At 35.1% G+C, this 25,626-nt stretch overlaps 1 long non-coding RNA gene across 2 annotated transcripts in view; it reads right to left on the reverse strand.

Moving 5' to 3' along the window:
• The window catches only part of LOC108588964 (uncharacterized), a 380,118-nt gene that overhangs the window by 229,669 nt on the left and 124,823 nt on the right, over nt 1–25,626 (reverse strand). For both annotated transcript variants that reach the window (XR_008477613.2, XR_004736371.3), the window contains exons 2-3: nt 13,112–13,238; nt 12,879–12,975 (exon numbers count right to left, since the gene is read on the reverse strand). This is a non-coding gene — a long non-coding RNA (uncharacterized LOC108588964). The remainder of the gene's footprint in view (nt 1–12,878; nt 12,976–13,111; nt 13,239–25,626) is intronic.

A 25,626-nucleotide genomic window follows, 5' to 3' on the forward strand; every position in this document is an offset into this window, starting at 1 on the left:
TATTAACACATTAAAACATACAGAGTAGAATTCTGGTTCTAAGAGCAACGAGGAGTAAGTTGAAGGAGGTTATAGAAATTGTAAACTATTTTAGCCAACGTTTGTCTAGCATTTAAATAGTACTTGGCAGTATGTTTTACTCTTGATGTTTCATTTCTATCTTAAAACTATCCTACGAAATAGGTATTCTTTAGATTTAGAAGTAATTGTAGGAGGCTAAGTACTTACATCATGGAAGTAACAAGAGATAATTGTGAGACGACTATTTTGCTTTGATTCTAAAGCTTGAGCCATTTACCATCATATGATACTGTCACACAATTCTTATTTTTGGTACTGTAGAGTGTAAGAATCGCTAAAAAATCTAAAATCACAAAATAACCTTTGGTAAAGCAGTTCATGAGAATTTAATTTTTAAAAACTTTGATTTTTTTAAATTTAGATCACATTTCAGGGAAATGTTTAAACATTGTATATTGTTTTAATCACAATTTTTAAAAAAAGTTGTCAAGGTTTCTCCTAGGTATCCTTTAGAATGTAGCATAGACATGATTAAACTTCTAAAAAGCAAGATATGAAGTAGACCTAGATGGTCACACTCCTGCCTCAGGACCTCGTCACTTGTTTTTACCTTCGCCTGAAAGGCACGTTCCTCATCTCACTGTCTCACTGCTTTCAAGTCTGTGTTCAAATACCCCTGTCTCCCCAGGCCATGTTATTCAAAATGCTACCCCACTTTCATACTCTCTAACCTCTCTCTCCCTTTGATCCTTTTCCATCACACATGTTAACATCAAGTGTAGCACAGTCAGCCCTCCGTATCCACAGATGTGGAATCCAAGGATACTGGAAAGCAGACTCCAAGGGACTTAAGCATCCACAGATTTTACTATGTTGAAAAGGGCCCTAGAACCAAACTCTGACAGATACCAAGGGACAACTATATATATTTTGCTTATTTATTTTGTTCATTCTGTCTTTTTTACAGAAAATTATTTCCATTGGTGTCACAGATGTTTGTCTCATTTTTGACTGTTTAATCACAGCAACTGATATAAAACCTAAAATATAATACTTAAGCAGTGTACATTTGTTGAAAAAAAACTAGAAGATAACAACAAAAAGAAAAAAAAAGAACTTCTCTCATGATTTTTGTGCACATTTCTAAACAATAAGGACACATTCTAAGAAATGTGTTTTTAGGCGATTTTGTCCTTGTGCAAACATCACAGAGTGTACTTAAACTAGAGGGAATAGCCTACTACATGCCTAGGACACATGATATGGCTATTGCTCCTAGGCTACCAACCCATAGTAAATACTCTGGGTAAGTGTAACACAGTGGTAAGCATTCGTGTGTTTAAACATAACCAAACAGAGGAGAGAGATGGCAAAAACATGTTATAAAAGGTATCATGCTCTGTATAGGACACTTAACATAACAGGAGTTTGCAGGCATGGCAGGTGCTCTGAATGAGTCACTGAGTGGGTGGTGAGTGACTGTGAAGGCCTGAGACGTTACTGTGCCCTTATGTAGGCTTTATCAATACTGCACACTTAGGATACAGATTTTAAAATTTCTTCAAAAGTAAATTAGCCTTAGCTTACTGTAACTTTTTTACTTCATAAACTTTTAAAGTTTTTAAAACTTTCTATTTTGCAATCACGATTTAAACACAAACATACTGTATACAAGTATACAAATATTTTTGTTTAAATCCATATAAGACATTTTCCTATTTTTTGACATTTTACTTTAAAAAATTCTGTCATGAGCTAAAACACAACCTCATACACTAGCCTAGGCCTACAGAGGGTCAGGATAATCAATATCATTATATTACACCTCAACATCTTGTTCTAATAGAAGATCTTCAGGGGCCGTAACACTGATGAAACTATCATCTTCCTTGGTAACAATGTCTTCTGAGAATAGCTGCCTGAGGCTGTTCATAGTTAACCTTAAAAAATACATACGAGGGGTGTATTCTAAAATAATGATAAGGCAGCACATAATAGTAAATACATAAATCAGTAACACAGTTATCAAGTACTATCTACTGTGCATAATTGTATGTGCTATACTTCAGTACAACTTTCAGCAAGTCAATTTGTTTATAGCAGCATCTCCACAAATTCATGAGTAACGTGTATGCTACAATGTTATGACAGTAACGAGGACACCAGGTGGTGTCAATTTTTCAGCTCCATTATAATCTTATGGGACCACCTTATACGCAGTGTGTTGTTGAACGAAACGCTGCTATACTGCTCACAACTATATATTCATTCATTCATCAATTGTTTATTGAACATCTATGCCATGATAAATATATTTTGTTGTATAGGAAAAATAGTAGTTCAGGGATACAAAGGCCTTATTTTCTGCAAGCTTACCATCTCGTCAGGGTAAATGGGCAAAAACCCAACAAGCAATTTTTAGAACATGTCCCAATGGTAGTAATGACAGTGAAGGAAACCAGAAATGGGGTGCTGTGTTAGAGTGTGACTGCAGTATTGGATGCTGTGCTAGCCGGCCAGGTTAGAGACAGCCCCTTTGTTATGTAAGTGCTATTTAAACAGGCCTCAAGGATGTAAATGAGACAGCCAAGTGAAGATATATGAGAATACTGTTTTCTACCGAGGAAAAGGCAAAATAAAGCAGGACACAGCAGCACAGTATTTTTAAGAAGCAAAGGAACTCTGTGTGGAAGGACCCTGGCCACAAAGGGGAAACCTATAAATGTGCTTAGACAGAAAAGTGAAAAATTTTTAACTAGTATTTTTTTTTTTACAGATAATTGTGAGGGTTCTGTGGAGAATGAGTTACAGTGGAGCAAAAGGGCCAGCAGGAGGTGACTAGGAAGCAACTGTTTTCTTCAAGGCTGTTATGCTCAAGGCTAGTTTTAAGGATTAAGGTAGTAGCAGTGGAAATTAAGAAAAATGCACACATGTGAGAGACACTAGGAGTAAAGTCTGCAGTACTTGCTGATGGATTATATGGGAACAAAGCAAAAAGGTAAATAAACAATAACCTTCCATTTTTAGGCCTGAGCAACGTGTAGATTTTAATATGCCCTTTAGGGAAAATCAGGAACGATGTTTAGTATACATTGTGTTTGAAATATCTATCGGCCGGGCGCAGTGGCTCAAGCCTGTAATCCCAGCACTTTGGGAGGCGGAGGCGGGTGGATCGCGAGGTCAAGAGATCGAGATCATCCTGGTCAACATGGTGAAACCCCGACTCTACTTTGAAAAAAAAAAAAAATACAAGAAGTTAGCTGGGCACGGTGGCGCGTGCCTGTAATCCCAGCTACTCAGGAGGCTGAGGCAGGAGAATTGCCTGAACCCAGGAGGCGGAGGTTGTGGTGAGCCGCGATTGCGCCATTGCACTCCAGCCTGGGTAACAGGAGCAAAACTCTGTCTCAAAAAAAAAAAAAAAAAAAGAATTATCTATTAAATATCCTGGTGAAGATACAAAGCGGGCAGTTACAGGCATCTGTAACTAAGATGAATGTTGAACTGTACCAGCAAGCAATCTTATTTGTTACTTTATTTCCATAGACTAGATCAGTGCCTTGCACATGGCTAAAGATTGATAAGTATCTGTTGAACCAAACACTGTTTCCCCACCCTCCAATTTTGTACATAGAAAATTTTATCTCTGTTTATAATTTCTACTCTTTAAAATATTTATAGATTTCCAGTGTTTCTGATTTTTTTCTTAACTGTTGGTAATAAAGTGATTAAAATCCAAATCCTTAGTTTTCTCAATTTTTTGAAATGACTGGCAAGTATATTTTTCTGAACATGGGACAAAATAATGCTAATCCAGCCTAAACTCCTGTTTGAAAGCACATCATTGGCAAACTCCGAAACTATGTTAATTAATGCTTGTTTTAAACCTTTAAAAATCAAAGACTGCACCTTCTTTGAGAGTTTCCTTTCAAGACAAATATTTGTTTTTCTCTTAGATTTTTTTTCTTTGTGGTTTTACTCTTTTAAATATAATAAAAGTTTAGTATAAATAACAAAAACACAACACAAAACTTCTATTCTGCTTCAGGGTCTAAAATCCAATTATATTTTATTGTGACGGTTGGAATAAAGTAAAAGAAAAAAAGTAGAAAACACCAATACATCTTATAAGTAAAGTGAAGCAATTTCCCCGGAGACAAGAATAACACATATCTTCCAACCTCATCTATCTTAGTATTCAGAGTACTGCAAACTGGAGAGACTTTAAATAAAACCAATATGCAGTTCCATTTCTTGACATATTATTGAACCTAACTGGACTTCATTAAATATTGTTAGATGTATAATATTACTTCCTGCCCCCCTTCAGACTAGATACTTATTCAAAATTGTCAAATGAACAAATAGTCCCTCTGTCAAAGAGCCATTTATCAGCTTCTGATATTACGGGTCATGTATTTTTAGATTTGCAAATGTTTTGAGAAGGGCTTTCTAACTGACATAACATTACCATATTGTCCTATGCTCAGAACACAGAAGGAGAACAAAATGAGAGGAATTGGAGAAACAGAACCGGTGTCATGAATCTATGTACACGTGTTCTGTGTTTTCTACGATGCACTGTTGCTTGAAATAGTACACAGTTTTACTGGAATATTTTAAAACTGGTATAGATATTAGCCCTGTTAGAGGTTTTAACAGGTTACTAACGTGGCAAAGGCAGCCCTGTTATATTAAATTACTCACTTTTACCTATTTTGATCAAACAGGCTGATCTGACATTGTTTATTATGTTATACAAGTAAATTCCCATTTGAATTTACAATGAGAAAAAAGAAAGCTAACAAGTTCCTAGAATGTAAGCCAAAAAAAAAAAAAGCGCAAAAACTATATAATTAGGAAATAATGTGGACAGACATATTGAAAGAATAAAACAAATCAAAAACATGTCAATTAGATTGCACAAGAAATTATTCAGTCATCGTGTTTCTCTTTTGCTATATCCAAGCACAATTATCACCTAGAGTTAACAGTAAATACTGAAATTTGTTTCAAAACTCCATCATTGGTATTTATGTCTTCTCTTTCTTAATGTTTGGCTCTAACTCCATCCATGTACTCCGTTGTGCAGAGGCCCTGCCTTCAAAGACCGTCTTTCCTCTCTCTGCCTATCCCAATTCTTCCTATCCTCACATCATGCAGCAGTCCAGTTCTCTATCTGATGCCTTTCTATTTCTTATCGACTTTCCATGCCTCAGTCACTACAGCACATCGCACTCTTTACACACTTTCAAAAACAAACAAACAAAAAACTGGAATGAGAAGAGGTCTTAAAATTATCTAACTTGTCCCTTAACAGTGGCATATATTCTTTGTCCTCTATAACACCCTTAATAAACGTCTTACATGGATAATCGTGACGCGGACCACAATGTACAAGGGATTTCCTTTATTTAACACAGTTAATATTGAATCAAACTCTACTTATCTGTTTATCTTTTCACTCTTCACTACATGATACTAGACTAAAACTGCTAAATCGGAGGAATGCAGTATGGTTTTATTTAAATCATGCCTTCCAAAATGGGGTAAACAAGTATTTGCCAACTGGGGTTTCAAAGTACAGATTCCAGTTTTGACCCAATACTCTGGGTGCTGTCTGAGCAGCACATATAGGAACAACTTGCTTTATGATGAAAGCTATACATTTATTTATGTGAACAACAATTATGCTAGTCCATTTGTCAGACTCATCACACCACTGTTAAATTGTACTGAACATTTACTCAGGTAAAATCTTAACATCTTGCAAATGTGTTTGATATTTAACATGCATCTATTAATTTGAGTTGTTTTAGCCTGGAGTCAATGTCTCCTTCTCCTTTACACAGTGTCTCATACAAGTTCAATGTATCTTACCTAAAATGCTTGGAAACCGAACCATTTTGGGTTTTTTTAAAGGTTAAAACATTTGCACATACATAATGAGATAGCTTGGGAACGGGACCCAAGACTAAACATGAAATTTATTTTTTTATAAACACATAGCCTAATGGCAATTTTAAATCATATTTTAAATAATTCTGCACATGAAACAACAATGTTTTAACTGGGACCAAAGATATGAGGTTAGGTGTGGAATTTTTCATTTACGGTGTCATGTCATCACTCAAAACATTTCAGCTTTTGGAGCATTGTGGATCTCCTATTAGGGATAATCAACCCGTATATAGCAGAAACTCCATACTTGCAGAGGATGAATGAATTCAGAATAAAGAAGTTTATCAAAACATAATTTTTGGGCCAGGCGCGGTGGCTCAAGCCTGTAATCCCAGCGCTTTGGAAGGCCGAGGCGGGTGGATCACGAGGTCAAGAGATCGAGACCATCCTGGTCAACATGGTGAAACTCCGTCTCTACTAAAGAAAAAAAAAATTAGCTGGGCACGGTGGCGGGTGACTATAATCCCAGCTACTCAGGAGGCTGAGGCAGGAGAAATGCCTGAACCCAGGAGGCTGAGGTTGCGGTGAGCCGAGATCGCGCCATTGCACTCCAGCCTGGGTAACAAGAGCGAAACTCCATCTCCAAAAAAAAAAAAAAATTAGGATTAAATGAAACTTAAAAAAATTAACCTGTGAAAGAGAAGATATCTAGCTTGCTTTGAACTTGGACTTTCTCATATCTTCTTTTTTCATTTACTGTATGTATCCTAAACTTTAAAAGTGAAAGCAAAAATGTAGAAAAGTAAAACAAAATTAATCTTATGTGCACTCCATATGTATACATAAGAAATATACAAAACGTTTTCAACAAAAAATCTTTCAAGTAAAAAAATTTCAGCCACAGAGAAATATCTCTAAGGCCTTAAGAGCTAAAAAAATTATAGAAAATTAAATATATGAAAACTCAGATATTATTCAAGAAGAACTTTATAAAAGTGGGCTTCTTGTGAAGGTGTAGGTTAATAAGCTTTGAAGAAGCATCTCAGAAAATGCTCAGAAACATAAAGTTCTACAAATTGTGGGGTCAAGCAAACCAGTCAGGTAGTTACCAATGTCAAATCTTTCCCCAACTTCAAAAACTTCCTGCTTGTACTCTGTTTAGAAAATTGCACATAATCCTTAAAGTTCTTAATTCTTTAGCTTGTATTTCCTCAGTTGAAACTTTAGTTTTTATTCTTTCTTTATACCTAAGTGCTATTTTCATTTATCAGTTTTCTATTTAATACTAAATTGAACAATACTGCATTTTCTATCATTGAAATGATCTCAGAAGTCGACTTGACCTTCTGAAGTGTTTCCTGTGTCTACAAATAATTTGATTAGTTTTTCAGTATGTATTCTCAGGCTATTGTTTTAAATAAATGAATAATTACTAAGCAATTGAACAACTTACAGATAGAGATTTTCTGCCAGAACTACACATTACTAAGTTACACATATTGGGAATAGCAGTTCAGTTACACGGGCCCCTAACTCTGTCATCATCCTGTCGTTATCCCAAAGAGGTCAGGAGTGACTGCCAAATACCTTGCAAAAATCCAGATGAGTGGTATTCAAATAATTTGCTGATTTGCCAGTCTAATATCCCTATCGAAAATATTTATAGCATTTTAATGAATGCTCATGGAACGGATGAATAAGATTTCTATTCTTTCTGGGACTAGAGACAATTTCTAAGTTTCTTTACGGAGATATTGATGGGTCCCATGGAGGAAAAATGGGACTAAATGCAGCAAGAAGAAATGGAATTCAGACATACTTGGCTCTCTTGACCCTGTAGAACAGGAATGTTGGCCTTCATAGTTCATCACTGAGTCATTCCCATCAGGAATTGAGGTGACATGGAAGTTTATTCTAACCTCGTTTGATTAAAAGTATTGCCAGGGATATTTACTGTATAAAATACTGATGCTTTATCTCAAGCTTATCCAACCTGCAAATTGCAGGCTGCATGCAACCCTGGATGGCTCTGAATGTGGCCCAACACAAATTCATATACTTTCTTAAAATATTATAAAGATTTTTTTGCAATTTTAAAATATTTTTTAGCTCATTGGCTATCATTAGTATAAATATATTTTACGTGTGGCCCAAAAGAATTATTCTGCCAATGTGGCCCAGGGAAGCCAAAAGATTGGATGCCCCTTGTTTAAGGTCTCCAAACCCATCTGAAACTTGCAAGGACCTCTGGATGGTACACATCACTGAAATTCACATTACATACAAATTTTTTTCATGGATTTATCAGGAAAGTAGTATTCAAAGGAGACTCAAAGAGAATACAAAAATGGGTGTGGAAGCAAAATCATTTGCATAGGGTTTTCCCATTCGTTTTATTCAAATGTGTATGTAATTGTACACTTAAAAATTAAGCTCCCTTTTCAGAGTTTGTTACTATAAAGAAAAAGATTCATGGTGACAGTTTGAGGATTATAGTAATTTTTTTATTTCTCCATTATCTTTATTTCCAGGACCATCAAGGTGGTACTTCTATAACTCTGCAAGAACAACAGCATTACCGAGCCTAGGGCGCCCCCTAAAGCAGGTACAGCTTAGATCACAATATCAAGTTCTATGAAATAGCTGAAAAACTTCACAAGAACAAGTACAAATAGGCGCAGACAGTGAAGACTAGCATAAACATCTAACTCTTCAATGCCCAGACACCGAAGAACATCAAGGGCATCAACAGCATCCAGGAAAGCACGATGTCAACAGATTAACTAAAGGCAGCACCAGGGACCAATCTTGGAGAAACAGAGAGATCTAACCTTTCAAACAGAAAATTCAAAATAGCGCTGTTGAGGAAACTGGACTAAATTCAAGAAAACACAAACAAGAAATCCAGGATTGTATCAGATAAATTTAACAGATTGAAATTATTAAAAAACGATCAAGCAGAAATTCTAAAGCCAGAAATGCAATTGGCATAATAAAGAATGCATCAGGGTTCTTTAAGAGTAGAATGGGCCGGGTGCGGTGGCTCAAGCCTGTAATCCCAGCACTTTGGGAGGCTGCGGCGGGTGGATCACGAGGTCAAGAGATCGAGACCATCCTGGTCAACATGGTGAAACCCTGTCTCTACTAAAAATACAAAAATTAGCTGGGCATGGTGGCGCGTGCCTGTAATCCCAGCTACTCAGGAGGCTGAGGCAGGAGAATTGCCTGAACCCAGGAGGCGGCGGAGGTTGCCGTGAGCCGAGATCGCGCCATTGCACTCCAGCCTGGGTGAAAAGAGCGAAATTCCATCTCAAAAAAAAAAAAAAAAAAAAAGAGTAGAATGAACTAAACAGAAAAAAAGAAATAGTGAGCTTGAAGACAAGCTATTAAAAAAAAAAAAAAACAGTCAGAGGAGACAAAAGGAAAAAGAAAAAACTGTGGGATCTAGATAATACCGTCCAAAGGTCAAATCTAAGGGGTACTGGTCCTAAAGAGGAGGTAGAGAAAGAGATAGGAGAAGAAAGTTTATTTAAAAGAATAATAGCAGAGAACTTAACAAACCTGGAGGAAGATATTAATATTCAAGTAGAGGAACATTATAGAACACCAAAGAGAGTTAACTCAAAGATGACTACCTCAAGGCCTTTAATAATTAAATAGCCAAAATTCAAGGATAAAGCAAGGATCCTAAAAGCAGCAAGAGAAGAGAAACAAACAACATACAATGGAGCTGCAATACATCTACAAGCAGACGTTTCATGGAAATCTTACAGAAATGATGGTATTTTATTATTGCTGATAAAGAGAACAAACTATACAAATAAACAGCTAGCACTGTCAATATTACAGTCACAAGAAGGTAACAATTTAAATAATCATGATTATTCTGGTTATCTGTGTTGCAAAGATTAATAAATAATAGAAATACAACTTTGAAAGTATTTTAAGACCTTGCAGCTTCGATGCCCTTTTAGAATAGGAGAATTGGATAGGGAAAATATTATGAAAGAAACGCCAAAAACTGTTTTAAGAACTGCTAAAATAGAATTCTTAGAACCATGAAGCTCAAATTATCTTTAGCAGGGCAGAAAAACAGCATTAAAAAAACTATGATGAAAACTTCTACGACATCATAATGAAACTCTCTGACAATAAAAGGGAAGAGAAAACTATAAAATTTTCTAGAGGAAAAATGAAGGAGGGTCAAATTATCTAACAATAGATTCTCTATCTCAACAATGAAAAACCAAAGAAATTAGAGACATTTTCAATGTGCTGAAAGAAAATCACTGTGAATCTAGAATTCAATTACTAGTGGAAATATCTTTTAAGAATGAGAGGGAAATAAAGACACTTTTCTGAAAGAAATCCAAAGTGAACAATTTTACTACCAACATTTTAGAACAAAATTATAAAGAATACACTAAGTTGAAAGGAATGGGACTGATATGGTAAATTGAATAAAAATAAAGATTAAAGAATTTAAAAAGTAAATATGGGACAAATATGCATTGATATTAACTATAGGCAATAATAATGTCTTCATGTGTTAAAATGAGACAGAGCTGAAATACACAATAATGCTATAATTTGGAACATAGTGTGGAGCTAACATTTGTAAAGCCATTTTATATTATAGAGAAGGATGTAAGTAGATTGATTAGCTTCAGGTTCTAGTAAGTTATATCTCTGTAATTTTATGGGATCTGAAAAGGAAGAGAAGCAGAACATGGGGCTTATCAGTTGATGTTATATTCCCTAGAATTCAGTATTTCTGTTCACACCATTGTTCCTTTTTGCTATTGTTGTTAGTGTTTTTACTTCGCATCTCTGCCTGAGACTTTCTTTGGCCAAACTATCCTTCTCACTCATCAATAACAAATAGAACAGTCAACAAATGAACCAGTTATCTTGCCTTTTGAGTGACAAAACTAGGAGGCATTTTTAAACAGCATTTCCAACAGGTCCCCAGTTCAAGTCTCCTCAGCAGTGCTATGCACGGTAACAGTGCCCCACCTTTTTTTGACTTTCTTCTCTTCCTGTGTCACTTCTTTGTTATCCTACAAGTTTTTCTTTATTATTTCCCACATAAACTCCTAACACATTCTAGTCTCAAGAAATGATTTTGGGAGAACCCAACCTATGGGAAATTTAACCAAGAACAGGAAAAAAATCACATAAGAAATACTAAAACACCTAAAAGTGGTAAGAGAGGAAAAGGAACACAGACTTGATAGGAAAAAAATTGATTTTACTCAAATATGTTTGTTAAGGACATCAAATAAAAAATTGAGTATTTCAATCTAAAGGTATGTTACTACACAAGTAAACAACATATTCTATAAAACTATAAAGAATATTATCAACTAACATTTCTTAATGAATATTTAAACCAGACCTTAGGCCATTTGTTGGGCCAAAAATTAAAATATCTTGATAAATGTCACAGGATTTTAATATTCTCAGATTATATTCTGTTATCCAGATGAAATGTAATTAAATTAGAATTTAATAACAATGAGATTCTAGGAAAACGTTAAGTATTTGCAAATAAACAACATATACTTAAATAATTTTTAGGCCAAAGAACAGATAGCACAAGGAATTGGGTAACTGTAAATGGAAAACTACAAAAATATAACATAAAGTACTTCAGATGCTTACATGATAAAACAAAATATATTTTAAAAGAATAATCAAAGATTCTAACTCATGAAGGTAGGGAAAAAAGAGAAAATTAACCCAAAACTTAAGGAAAGGAATAATAAAGGTAAGAAAGAGAATCAATGATATAATCAAAATAAATTCATAGAGAAAAGAAACAAAGCCAAAAGCTTAATAAAATTGATAAATTTTTAGTGAGAGAGAGAGAGAAAACTAATTACAATCAGAAATAATTCTACAAACCACAAAAATTGAAAGTATAACAAAGGACTATTAGGAAAAATGTTATGCCAATAATATTTTTCAGATGAACAAAGCAAACTAAATATGACTCAGAAATTAAGATGTATAAATAGCACTGCATCTATTAAATTCATAGTAAAAATCATTTCCAAAATCAAAATCAAAATTTAGACTGCTTTGCAAGTGAATTCTATTGAATATTTACATAAGAAATAGTACTAATATTAAAAAAAAAACTGCAGAGAAATTTATTTAAGAGACACTTTCCAACTCATTTTAAGAGAAACATATAGCACAGATACCAAAAGGTGATAAAGACATTGCCAAGAAAATTAAACTGTAACTAGTATCATGCTTCAAATTAGAAATAAAAATGCTTCCATAATATTGACAGTGACAGAAGGCAGTTGGACACCCAAGAAAATAGGGGCAGGTCCTTGGTGAAACTTACCTCCAAGCTGAAGACAGTTTAAAGCCTGAAAGCTGTGCTACAAGTATGATCCACAGACTAGACTGAGAACCTGTGTTTTCATTTGGTGTGCTTTCCTCTGATTGATCCCCACGCTTCACCTAGTTTACAAATACCTACTCTTTCCTAATTGGTTTTCTCCTGAGCTGCAGCTGGAGATCACTGGTTGCTTCACAGGAATATCATTCAGTTTCAAATGCAGACAACAACAACTAAAGAGACTAGAATTTCATGACAAGTGTACAATAAGTTTTGAAACTTAATTTTTCTCTCTCTGGTCTTTATTCTGGTTAAAAACAAATCATGTTGGGACTGAGTGGTTTGCAAAATAAACTTTAGTTTTTTACTTAATCTAATTATTTGCATAAAGTGCAGCAAAAATAATTATTTTTTACATAGGCCTTTAAAATTGGCTTTGATGGAACTCTCTTGACAAGAATTTCAGATAAGACCTTTTAAAGCCGAGCCTAGCCATGGATTTATATCCTCCAACACTTATGAGTTGGGTAAATTTCTCTCTTCTGGAGATCCCAAGATAGCATGTGGCTCCTGAGCCTGCTAGAAAGTGACATTCTTTACTTACCATGTGTTAGGAATCCTGTTCAGGGACTGTGTAGGCAAGTTATGAGGCTGGTTTTCCCAAGGGGTTTTTATTGACTCTGCAATTCAGGCTTGATCCCCTAAAGGAAAGCACACCATTCCAATCAAAGCCTTGGTAAAAGAACCAGTTTCTGCACTTACATCTTGTTGCAAAATAAAATGGATTCTATTGCACTAATGCAAATAACTATACTGCCATAAGTTAAGAATACTCACAAATAGTTTCCAAATTCTAGAGGAACCAGGCGAAAAAGAAACAAATATGCTGCAAATTTTGTTCACAGGAGTATACCTTGCTCAATTGTTGAAAGCTGTAGACAGCATAAAAGAAATTTTCTTGACTCTGAAAAACAAAGAAGAACCAGCAATGTTTTAAACAGTAAGTAAAAAAGATTACTTCAGTTTTCTGTTAGTTCCGTCCATTTAGTTAACTAGTGTTCTGCTTGATATTCGTGAGCATTTTAGCTCTTCATGAATCCTGTACATTTTTCGTTTATTCCAATGTCACGATCTTCAAAGACATCAGAATCTGCATTTAAGAGCACCTGTCAAAGTCCTATAGCTGATTATAAACCATCTTTTTAAAAAGATCAAAACAAGACAATGATTATCTGTGAATAACAAAATATTTTTGGGTGGTCACACTCAAAAACATGATTGACAAAGACATTTGGTTATTTTTGTGGTTTACAGTAACTTAACATAACTTCAGTTATGAAAGTTAGCACATATTCAGACATAATTTTAGAAATCCCATACCATTTTAGAAAATTTATTAATAGTATTTACTGAACTGTAACCTGAAAACAATTAATCATTATTTTTATTTTAGATTCCATGTAACTAACATGTCAAATAATTTGGTGTACCCCTTTTTTGGACACTCCATCCTTTCTTATAATCTTTTACTAAAAATACCTTTTACTCCTTACACATCTTTCATGTAAATCTATTTTCAGCAGTCTCTATTACAGATTATAATGATGACTCTTACCAATTTTTAATTTTAATGTAAAACCTGGTATGTTATTTTAATTATGTATTAGACACAGATAAGGTCTGAGTCTTTTAAGCATAGTTAAGGGCATGGTTATTTCTTTATGTCCCCAGGCCTTGGCAAACTGTAAAGCAGGCAAGTTGAAAAATCTTCAAAAGTCAAAGAAGCAGTTTATGACCTTAAAGCATTTAGCAAACATATCATATGAACATAATTTAGACCACATGTTTACATTTTGAAGACATTTGTATTTTACCAATAATCTATAAAACTGTTTAAGATTAAAACATGTGAACTAAAAGACATTACAGCTTTTATTTTCCTTAAAAATATTTGAGGTAAGCACTTACATATCTTTAAGCCAATTAATTAGAGCTTTTTTTAACATAAGCCTCACAAACATAACACATATATAACTACATGGACAGAAGAAGTTTCAGTAGTTTTAAGGTTTTTTTCCATCTGCCAAACTCCTAAGGGGATTATCGGCCTCAGGGTGAAACCCTTCAAGAAACAGAGCTAGAAAAATATGCAGTTTCTAAAGTCTAATAAGCAAATATGTCTGGAAGACAAAAATAGATTTTTAAGGATCTATCTGCTTTTAATTCCTGGGGTTCCACGAGGAAAACAGAGGTTTTGTTTGTTTCTTTGTTTGTTTTTTCCCAAATAGAATCTGTGGTGCCCTTTCTGTTTATCCCAAGAAGTTATCTTAGGGCCTTTCATGCATGCATTAAGAGCAGCAAGACAAAATGGAGAAAAATAATTCAGTTAACTGAGAAGAAAAAATACTTTTCCAGCAAAACAAGATCTAAGAAGAGAAAAGATATAGAGACGTTTTAAATATATCTATGGCCTGGATATCCACTTTGAATCAAGCTGATGTTCAACAATATCGCGCTTTCAAAAAAATCCTTTTAAATCCCTAATTACCAAAGTTTAGCCAAACCAAGTGGCCAATATTTCTGGCTTTTGACATTTACTGAAATAATCTCACAGGTAAAACCAACAAGCCTCAAAAAAACGTTCTGGGAAAAAATCACCAATGGAACTGAGCAAATCTCTTTAGGAAGGACCCTATGACAGTATGCAAATAACCTCTTTGTCTGCTTCCCCTTAAAAGAACCCAAGGGTCAAAAAGGAAACCAGAAGCCTGACTTGGTGGCAAAAGGGTAAAGTTTTTTTTTTTAACCAGTCTGACTTTGCCTCACTCTCTCTGTGAAAAGTGGATGTAGGAATGGTAAAAATCACAGTTTATATCCTCTCTAGAGTTTTGATTAATGGACAGAGGATTTTTGAGATTCTGGCATAAGAAGGAAGACCTTAAAACAGAACATAGGCCTAGGCTCCCATAAGCCTGCCCTACAAACTGGTTAATAACAAACTTTGCTACAGATCCCTGAAGAAAAAAAGAAAAGAAAGAAAAGAAAAACAAAACAGAGGAGATCTCCATTTTGCATTTTTATTTATTTATTTTTTAAGCCAAGCAGTTTAAAGTTTGGGGAACTGAAACTTTTCCCTGAGGAAAGTGTCCTGTGATAAAGAGTTGCAATTCTCCATCCATGAAGAAAGGACAGAGGAAAAAACAGAAAAAATGGTTTTTTTTTTTGTTTTGTTTTGTTTTTTTTAAAGGAGTCCCAGTGATTCAGGATACATGATGTATTTAAAGAGAAGTACGGACCGAAGGTGGCTGGTTACTCATCTGGAAAGAGAGTAAAAAGGCATCCCTTAATTCTTTCCGCTTCCCAGTGAATACCCAGGATGTGTGAGGAAGAGAAAAAAAGGCATCTCCTTTATTCTGCCTTTGTATCCCCAAGTCCTGGCAACCTCAGCAGGGTGCCACCCATGTTACCAAGAGGCCTGGGGGTAGGAATTATCTGCACTCCCCTCTGCACTGGCATACACCCCCTGCTGCTGAAGCACAGAACACCTAACTGGGAAGGAAGAGGTGTTTATTATTATTACAGCGGGGAGCCAGGTGACAATTTGTCTGAATGACCAAGCTCCTCTAACAAAGAGAAGCTCTGCCTTTATATAGGCTTACACTCCAGATATACACGTCAAAGAATCTTAGGTTCACAGCCTTAGAAATTACAAGTGAAAGCATCTTGGGTTTACAGTTTCAGAAATCACATATTAAAGTGTCTTGGGTTTATATAGCCTTAGAAATCACATATGGAAGGGTCTTGGTCGATGGAGGAGTAGGGTGAGGGTTTGATCTTGTTTAAGTAAAAACAATGTCTTCTGGAGAGATTCCCCCACACCATGCCAGCTATTTACAGGAAAGTGATTCAGGAGGTGCCAGTCGGCCAGCCTTTTCTTCTACTGAAATGCAGTGTGGAGGTCAAGGGGGAGGTGATCCCAGATGCCTGGGTCTCCTTCCTCAGTGTCAGTAACCATATTTATGCCATGGGCACAGGCATAACCTCCACCCATGAAATGATGGAAGGAGGACTGTAATCAGCAAGAATCAGTCATGCTCACCTGTGCTGTACCCCTTGACTTCCATTGTCATCTGCCTCTGGATCCCTCAACCCAATTTTCCTTTCTAGGGCTAAAGCCATAGAAGCTTGGAATTGAGTTTGGGACAAAGGCGTGTCTCAGCAGGGTGTAGAGATTCATTAAATTAAATCCCAGGTGACCCTTCTTATCATAAGCCAAATGCTGTGTTGAAGCTGCGGAACTGAGATCTCCTCAAATAAAAGGGAGAGAAAAGGGAGACCCATGAATTGGGGTCCTGGACCAGTAAGAGGCCTTCCAATGTGAAACAGTATCTCCCCATAGAAAACCTCTCTGTATTTGCGGGGTTGTGTTAACACCTGAAATGGTGGAGAAAAAGAGAAAAAAGAAAAGAAAAAAAAAAAAACAGCTTAAGTGCAGGGGAGGGGTAGGTGCCTAGGGGAAAAAGCCTCTTACTCCATGCAGATTAATTCCTTCAACAACAACCAACTTTTATTCGCTATGTCCTTTCTGCTTCTAATACATGCAAAGTGCACTGTTCTGATTGCACATCTCTAATGGCTGGTCAAATGCTCATTCTGCTCAATAATATCACCGTGGTTCGCAACATCACCCCCAATATTGTAGAGGAAAAGATAGGTGCTATCATGAGCATGGAAGAAGAAGGAAGATGCCACATTTGCTCATCATTTCTCAGCTCCCAGACAAAGCACCCAGAAAATAACACAGGATTTTTCTCAACCACTCTGGGGCGCTCCATGGCTGGCAATGCCCCCTAACCCTGCCCCGGCCTTGCTTGGCCTCAGGCCTACTGCTGGAGGTGCCCCACCCACTCAGCCAGCCTGAGTTATAGTTTGTACCCACATTCAAGAAGAATGAGGATACAGTGACATCTCAAAGTGTGAGAAAGGGTGGAGAAGGATTTTATTGAGCCACAGAACAGCTCTCAACAGGGAGGGGATGTGGGGGTTGCTCTCCCACCCACACAGTCGGGTGATTTCTTTCCCAGTGTGGCTGAGTTTGGGGCTTTTATGGGCTCAGAATAAGGAAATGAGTGCTGATTGGTTTGTGAGCATGCAAAAAAGATTAAAGCAAAGACACTACTCAAAGCTGGCTATGACAGTATCAGAAAACATTTCGGGAAGTGCAGGTATATATAAAATAGGTGAAGGTGGGGACCAATCAAAGAAAGTGTGTCAAACAAGAAGGCAGGTTCTCAATCTGGTACATGCATTTTATCTGTAGTTTGGCTTTCAGGTTCTAAACTGTCTTCCTCTTAGAGGTGGGGTTTCAAAGGGGACCTGCCCTTATCTTCCTCCAATAAATGGTAATTGTCAAATGAAAACTATTTCTATATTAATTCGTGTTATAACAAAATAGCACAGCCTGAAAAATTTACAAATAACAGAAATTTATTTCTCACATTTCTGGAGACTGAAAACCCAAGAAAAATTGCTGGTAGGATTAGTGTCTGGTAAGGGTCCAGTCTTTGCTTCCAATATGTTGCCTTATTGCTGCATCTTCCACAGGGGAAGCCTATGTCCTCACAGGGAGAAAGGCTATAAAGAGCAGGAGAGTGCTCCTTTTAACCTCAAGCCCTCCTCTTAAATGGGTGTTAATTCCATTCGTGGGAACTGAGTGGAGACCTCATAATTAAATCACCTCCCAAAGGTCACACCTTTTAATGCTGTTGCATTGGGGATGGAGTTTCAACAAGAATTTTGAAGGGGACCCCATCATTCAAACCACTGCAATATTCTGTCACAGTAAATACCTTTTCCTCTACTCTCAGCCCGTCAAATCTTACTTAAGTCTTCATTCTCAAGCATACCCTTCAAATTTACAATTTCCTTTCTTTTTAATTAGCTGTACTTACTGCCTTTACACATAGTTGTGTCACTTTATTGCCTCCTACATTATATTTTTGTCTCTATTCATGTAAAGGTAAATTTTTTATTTATACATTACTTTAAAAAATTTTAAATACCTGAACACATTATTTTACTCCAACTAAATTATAATAGTGAAAATGCATGTATTGTTGTATATATTCTAAAGCATGTAGCATGAATGAAATACATAGAAATTACTAAATTTTCTTTTGTGAAGTTTAAAAATCTGTCAAAAATTACTTCACATCATGATTTATTTGAACAAATTATGCATAGCAGAAAAATATGTAAATCATTTATTTACAGCTGTAAATGCTAATATTTAACTGGGCATTTTGCCAACATTTAATATTTCAGAATTTATAGTTATTATGGATCTAAGAGCAAACTTTTTTAGTTATAAGAGTAAACAGATCGACCCATGCTATTTTTCTTCATTCCATCTATGTGCCTTGTTGCATAAGCAAAAAAATACCCTATTTGGATGTCAGAGAAAGAACATGAATAAAAAGCCATTAGCTATAGCTGTTCCAACTGGATAATAGACTGGGATTATGAAACCAACAAAACATCTGTTTTTCCTGTGAGGACCTGACAAGTTCAACTTTAGCTGTGGTGGTCTGCTGTTACATACAATTACAGTCTGTACTGATTCTGCACACCATCTGTCAGGGTGAAACTGCATTAACTCATCATTTAATTCTGTGCCCTTTTCAATTTGTGCCCTTTAATGTTAACTCCACAAAACTGTTCTAGCCATTTAAAAAATACTGTATATCCTCTCCATGTACTATGTAACAGTGAGATGTATTCACTTGAGGGAGAAAAAAAATCTTTATGTATAATAAATGTGGCTTCTTTTTTGACTCCCAGATATTTTCTATTTTTCTTTTCACCACCCTCACCAAAATACAAAAGAATATTGACCTGCTCTAAGATCCAGTCACATTCCTATTTCCAGAGTATTCCTAGAGAGGTAGTGTGTCTGCCTCCGTAGTCTACTTAGTTTCTGTCTGATTATATCATAAATGCATTAGCTCCCTCCTTTCGGTGTTCTTAAATGCTGTTACACTTACTATTACACATCACATTAATCTTATGACAGATAGGATACCGTTTCTTTTAGTGTATATGTTTGCGAGTGACATGGTTTGTTTCTGTATGGAAACATAAGCTCCTAAAAGTCATCGGTCATCTTTGCCAGAGTCAGACATAGAGCTTTGCTCTTAATAAGCATATATTGATTAACGAAGAGTTATTTATAGAGGAAACTCAATTAATTCTTGGTAACCATAATGGGTTAATAACAAAAGAGTAAATAATTTATCTAGATACAGATATATTTATGGGAATTGATAAATGAAGTCTAATAGCATAGCAATTTACAGGAACACAGGTGTTCAGGACAAAAGTTCACAACAGAATGCTCCTGCTGAAATATATTTAAAAAACAAACGCTGTCCTAATAATATTGTGATATTCCATATTTATTATGATGATGCCTGAAAGTACTCTAGACAGGACGAGAACACCGACCAAAGACAGGATAGGTGTCAGCTGATAACTTGCGTTTTGAATTTATTGAGTGCTTCACTGCTTTGGTGATGTGCAGAATTTATACCCATATTCAAGTCACTGTTACTATGTCGAATACTAAAAATAGTGGCAGGCAAATTGATGTTGTTTTTATAGCATGCTACATACAAATGTTCATAGCATTTTATTCATGAAATTAGGGACCTGTCACATAAATATATTTGACAAAGAAAATGTGTGAAACTATTGGCAACCCTGCTAGCTAGTGACTTTACATGACTGAACTTACGTCACCTCATGAGCTAAATAATGTTACTTTAGCTCCTCTTCACAGTAGCATATCTTCTTTAGTTGATAGTTACTTTCTTATATATATACCATTTTAGTCTTTATTAAGAAATCATATTAGGCTATTTTAAATAATTGTTAACTTTAATAAAAAACGACATACTCTTTAATAGAAAGCAGTTAAAGTGGACATTTATTTCTATTAAAAGTCTTGTTTTCTATTATCTCTATTAAATAAGCGTCAATCCAATCAATGATGTATTAGATATCAATTGGTAATGAAGATATCTTGCATTGACAACAGTTTTTAAAAGGGAGTATGTTAAAATGAGCACATATCTTCATTACCTAATATTTTTACCATCAAAATTAGTGTATTACCAATATTTTTGAAACCATCTATATAAATACTACCAGTTTTCAAGAACCATTCCTGCAAACTTGCCATTTCATTAAATTTTGATTGTTCTACAAGAATGCACTCATTTTTCTACAACAAATCAAATACAGTTCAAGATTTTGCGTTTTAATCATGAAAATAAACTCTCCCTTTCTCTATGCATGTATATATGTAGACACACATTTGTATGTGTATGTGTGTGGGACACATACACACATTACTGATTTTTCCTCATTAATATAATAAATGAGGAAGTTAATTTAAATCCTCATACTGGTAAAAAATCATTCAGGGTGTGAAACTAATGGTTTTTGTTTTTTAAGATGGTTGTCCCTCTGTCACCCAGGCTGCAGTGCAGCAAAGAGATCATGGCTCACCACAGTCTCTACCTCCTGGGCTCAAGGGATTCTCCCCATCTCAGCCTCCCCAAGCTGAGATGCATGCCACCAAGCTTGGCTAATACTGTATTTTTTAATTTTTTTTTTTTTTTTTTTTTTTTTAAGAAACAGGAACTCACCAACTCAGGCATTACTCAAACTCCTGGGATCAAAGTCATCCTCCTGCCTCGGCTTTCCAAAGAGCTAGGATTACAGGCACAAGCCACTACGCCCAGCTAAAATTATTTAAGTGTACTGACAATGTATAATATAATTACATGTAATCTTATAAGATTTAGAAACTTTGAGCTTATAGTTAACAAATGTATAATAATGGTCTAATGTAAAAAGTTTATAAAAATCTCATGAAGAAAAATAACTATATCATAATACCTTGTGTTTTTATATAAGAAAATAATCTAAGAAAAATACACTTTATTGTTTGCCTCTACTGAACCAAAGCAAAAAAAGATACAATTCAAATGCCATTGGAAAATAGCTTCAGTGTATGTTATAACTAATCCTTGTAAATATGTTTATATTTATAGATTTATAAATTTTTTATTCCCTCCAATTTAGAGTAGTAAATACTATGCTAGGATTGATAATTGTGTTCCTCAACTGCCACACAATTAAACAGTCAAACTGACAATTTTTTTAAAATGACTAAACAAATAGAATATTTTGTCGACATATAGTTCAGTAAACAAAGGTCAGAATTGAGATGGGAAAATTATTAATTTTATTAGTTTCTACATCGCAATTTTACTTTAAATCTACTTCCTGATTCAGTTCCCAAATAGAAATATCACCAGGAATAGAAATTTTTATATGCACAAATTAATAAAAAGTAATTTTTAATCAAATACTTTTATTTGACGTTCACTGACTGTTCAATGACACTAAATTGCAGTTGGGTTAAACTTCAGTTCAACATGCAAACTTTGAAAAAAAAATGTGGCTTAAATCTTAGCTGATGATATTTTGCTATAAAGGAAAATTCATTTATGAACCATCTAATGTCACATGGAAAATATCCTTCTATTATTTGATCTTCAATATTAAAAATTCATCTTTCTGTAATTACTTCTTGCCAAGAAATTGCAATGATATTCGTATAATACCCAAAGTAAATTATATCCCATGGGCGTAGGAAAGATTGCCAAGTGACTCAGCCAGAGTGTTGCTTACTTGTTCCCCAACTTAAGGAGGAATGAGTTCTGAATAAATGTGTATCATATGTTTCTATCTTCCCAGTACCCTTCCTCATCAGTATGTTAAGATTCAAAAACTCAGTGTCCTCTTAAAACAAATTAGGTCCTTTGGTCATTTCTATTCATATTTGCGAACTTTCTAAAATGTGACGCTAAATTGAAAGGATCTTAATTATTTTAAGAAAACCTATTTCAGCCTTGAACAAAATTTAAAAAATGAGAACTTGAAGTGTTATTTAGCATAAATTAAATATTATAAAAATATAATTTTAGAAATGTGGGTATTTTGAATGTGGCCATTATAGTTAATACGAACCTATATAATTTTGTTGTCACTGCTTTATAAAAATAAAACATGGAGATGGCAAAGGATGCTATAGGTAACTTTCAACACCAATTCTTCTGTGCTGTTTAACTTTCATTAGCCACATGGGTTTCTCATATGTGACTTAGCTGGAGGACATGCACTATTCATTCTTAAGTCACACCTCTTTATGAGAAGTTAAATGAGAAACAGGTAAAGTGAAAAAGTTTGTTAACATTTGTTTACCATCTACCATTTGCCATGCAATGTACAAGAAAATTGTATATTCCTAACCTCATTTATTCTATGCAGCAAAAGAGGTAAGAATTAATATATACCTTATATAGGAACATAATTACATCATAAAACTCACGGTACATAGCAGCCAAGTTGAAATTCACACCACGCAGTATTAGCTTCCTAGTGCTGCAAATCAGTATTACCCCCAAATTAAGTCTTAAACAATACATGTTTACCTCACAGTTGTTGTGGGTCAGAAGTCTGGGCACAATTTATCTACCTTCTCTGTATCCAGGTTTACTGGAGTTCTAGTCTCATCTGAGGATTGACGGGGAAAAGGATCTGCTTCCTGGCTCACATGGTTGGAGTCAGCACTGACTGAGGGCTTCGGTTTCTTGCTGGCTGTGGGTTGGAGTTCTCTCCTTCCTGTGGCAGCATTCTACATGCCAGCTTGCTTTTCTAAAGCCGCTAATCAAAGATAATTTCCTAGCTAGGTGGGTTACAACTGCATTTAAAATAATTATGTTCACATAATCTTCTTTACAATATTCTACTGGATAGAGCCAAGTCACAGGGTCCATCTACATTCAAAGGGAAGAGATTACACAAGCGTGTGAACACGAAAACATGGGGATTATGAAGGCTATTCTTTACATGGTACTGGTCTAATTCCAAATCCTGAGATACAGGCATATTATAAAGTTGTCTCACTTCACTGAGCCTCCAAATGAACCATTATTGGGACAAAGATCAGAAAGCCTGCCTATAAAGGTAAGGTTGGAAGTGAGAGAAACAGTCTTTCCTTCTGGAATGTATTTTGTAATACACAGACAGAAAATAATCTATTTTCTTTTTGAATCAAATATATAAAGTAGCCAGAACACAAACACAAAATTAAATTTGTTTTAATTCTCTTATTGTTAATGTATTTTACAATAAATACATTAATGTTCATGTATTTTACAAAAATGTATTTATTGTAAAATATATTAACAATAGAATTAAAATGAATATAAATGACTAAAGAGATGGATAAGAAAAGGAGTGAAGTTTATTAGAGAAAATTCAATTAAGGAAGATATTATTGCAATGTTTTCGGAAATGAGTAATGGTTTTAACTTCAAGAAAAAAATATCTAGATGAAGCAGTAGAGACAGAAATGATTTAAACTTTTATTTCTGTTAAATGATGAGAGTAAGTTTGCATTAAAAAAATTCTCAGCATACTGACACAAGAACAGAAAACCAAACACCTCATGTTCTCACTCATAAGTGGGTGTTGAACAATGAGAACACATGGACACAGGGAGGGGAACGTCACACACTGGGGCCTGTTGGGAGTGGTGGGGATAGGGGAGGGATAACAGGCGGTGCGGGGATTGAGGAGGGATAACATTATGAGAAATACCTAATGTAGATGACGAGGGATTGATGCAGCAAACCACCATAGCATGTGTATACGTATGTAACAATCCTGCACGATATGCCCATGTACCCCGGAACTTAAAAGTACAGTAAAAAAGTTAATATAAATTCTGTAGCAGTGAAAAGACTTATAATTGAAAGTTTACTGTGGTCTGTTTGTGGATGATAGGTATAAAATGGAGAAGAGTTGATATTTAGTTTCTAAAGGAGAGAGACAGGAGGTAGAATATCACCAAGTTGCATAATATGTAAAAGTGCACTGTTGTAGTACAATCATTGGGTTTAATTCTAAGTTTCACCAACTAGGAAGATGAAATTAGTTAGGAGTACCAACTACAGAAGAAAAGGTAAAGAATTTAAAAGCATTCTGCAGAGAGCTGATAAAACTTTAATGTCCTCCAGAACAAGAACCTATCTTTGTCATTATGGCATAGTCAAAATCTTGTATCGCCTGAAACAATCACATATATCCAACAGATATATGATGAATCTATATGGACACTTTTCTCCTGCAAAGTACCAGACTCCAGAACGTTCTGGAAATGGATAAGTAGGCATCATAGCTCACACAATTTTAGAATTTAGTTTATCCCTGAAAGGGTTCAAACCTTGAAAAATATGTATGATATATAATGCCTATAAACATATAATCACTTGTATTTTATGTCACTGTAGAAATGCAGATAGATAATCAACATACATTATATACACACATACATACGCTTAAGTAAAAAGTGAGAGAAAAAGGCTTCTAACTCTCAATTTGCATTCTGATTTTCTAATTTGACATGCATCTTTCTTCCGCTTTACTGCTATTCCTTGCATGATTACTCCATTGCTTATTGCATTTTATTGAGAAACTTTGCATGGATACAGTAACATGGTTGTGCTGTTTTCTGGAGAACACAGGAATAAAGTGTTGTGAAAGCTACAACAGTGTCTTTCCTCAGTGTGTATTAATTCCGTTTTCTCTTGCTGTTGCTGGAGTTGGGTGTCTTTTGGTTGTTTTTTGTGTTGATGATCCCTAGTCTACAAATAAAGGTCAAAATTATATACAATGGGGTCCCATTTTCTCTGGACTCAGTAGAGAAAGAACTATTTATAAGAGATCAGCTCTGCTCTAGATAAGCTAAGAAACTTTTAATGAAATGAACGGTAAAAGACACTGTCTTTAGAATCTCAAGAGGAAAAGCATAAATATGAATTTTATGGGTTAAAAATCATGACTCATAGCTGCTAAATGACATGTGTCTTACCAGCACTTGACAATTATTTATTCAGTGTTAACAGCTTCTGTGTTGCAGAATTATCAACTCTAGAAAAAATGAAGCCTAGATTTCTCAAAGGACTTGAGATTAAGCTATATAAATAGATCATACCCCAACCCCACCATCCCACAGGGACTGAATCAGCAGCAATTACCATCCCAATAAGTAGGTTCTATTTCAAGGATATACCCTTTGACAGTTCTAATTTTATTATTATAAGCAAACTAATATTTAATAATAATCCCAAAGCTCCCAACCCAACTAGGGGAGAATTAAACAACTCAAAGAATAGAGAGAGAGAATACTAATATGCATGTGTGTGTGCGCGCGCACG

Source organism: Callithrix jacchus, chromosome 18 (assembly GCF_049354715.1).
Source record: "Callithrix jacchus isolate 240 chromosome 18, calJac240_pri, whole genome shotgun sequence".
Taxonomy (NCBI): domain Eukaryota; kingdom Metazoa; phylum Chordata; class Mammalia; order Primates; family Cebidae; genus Callithrix; species Callithrix jacchus.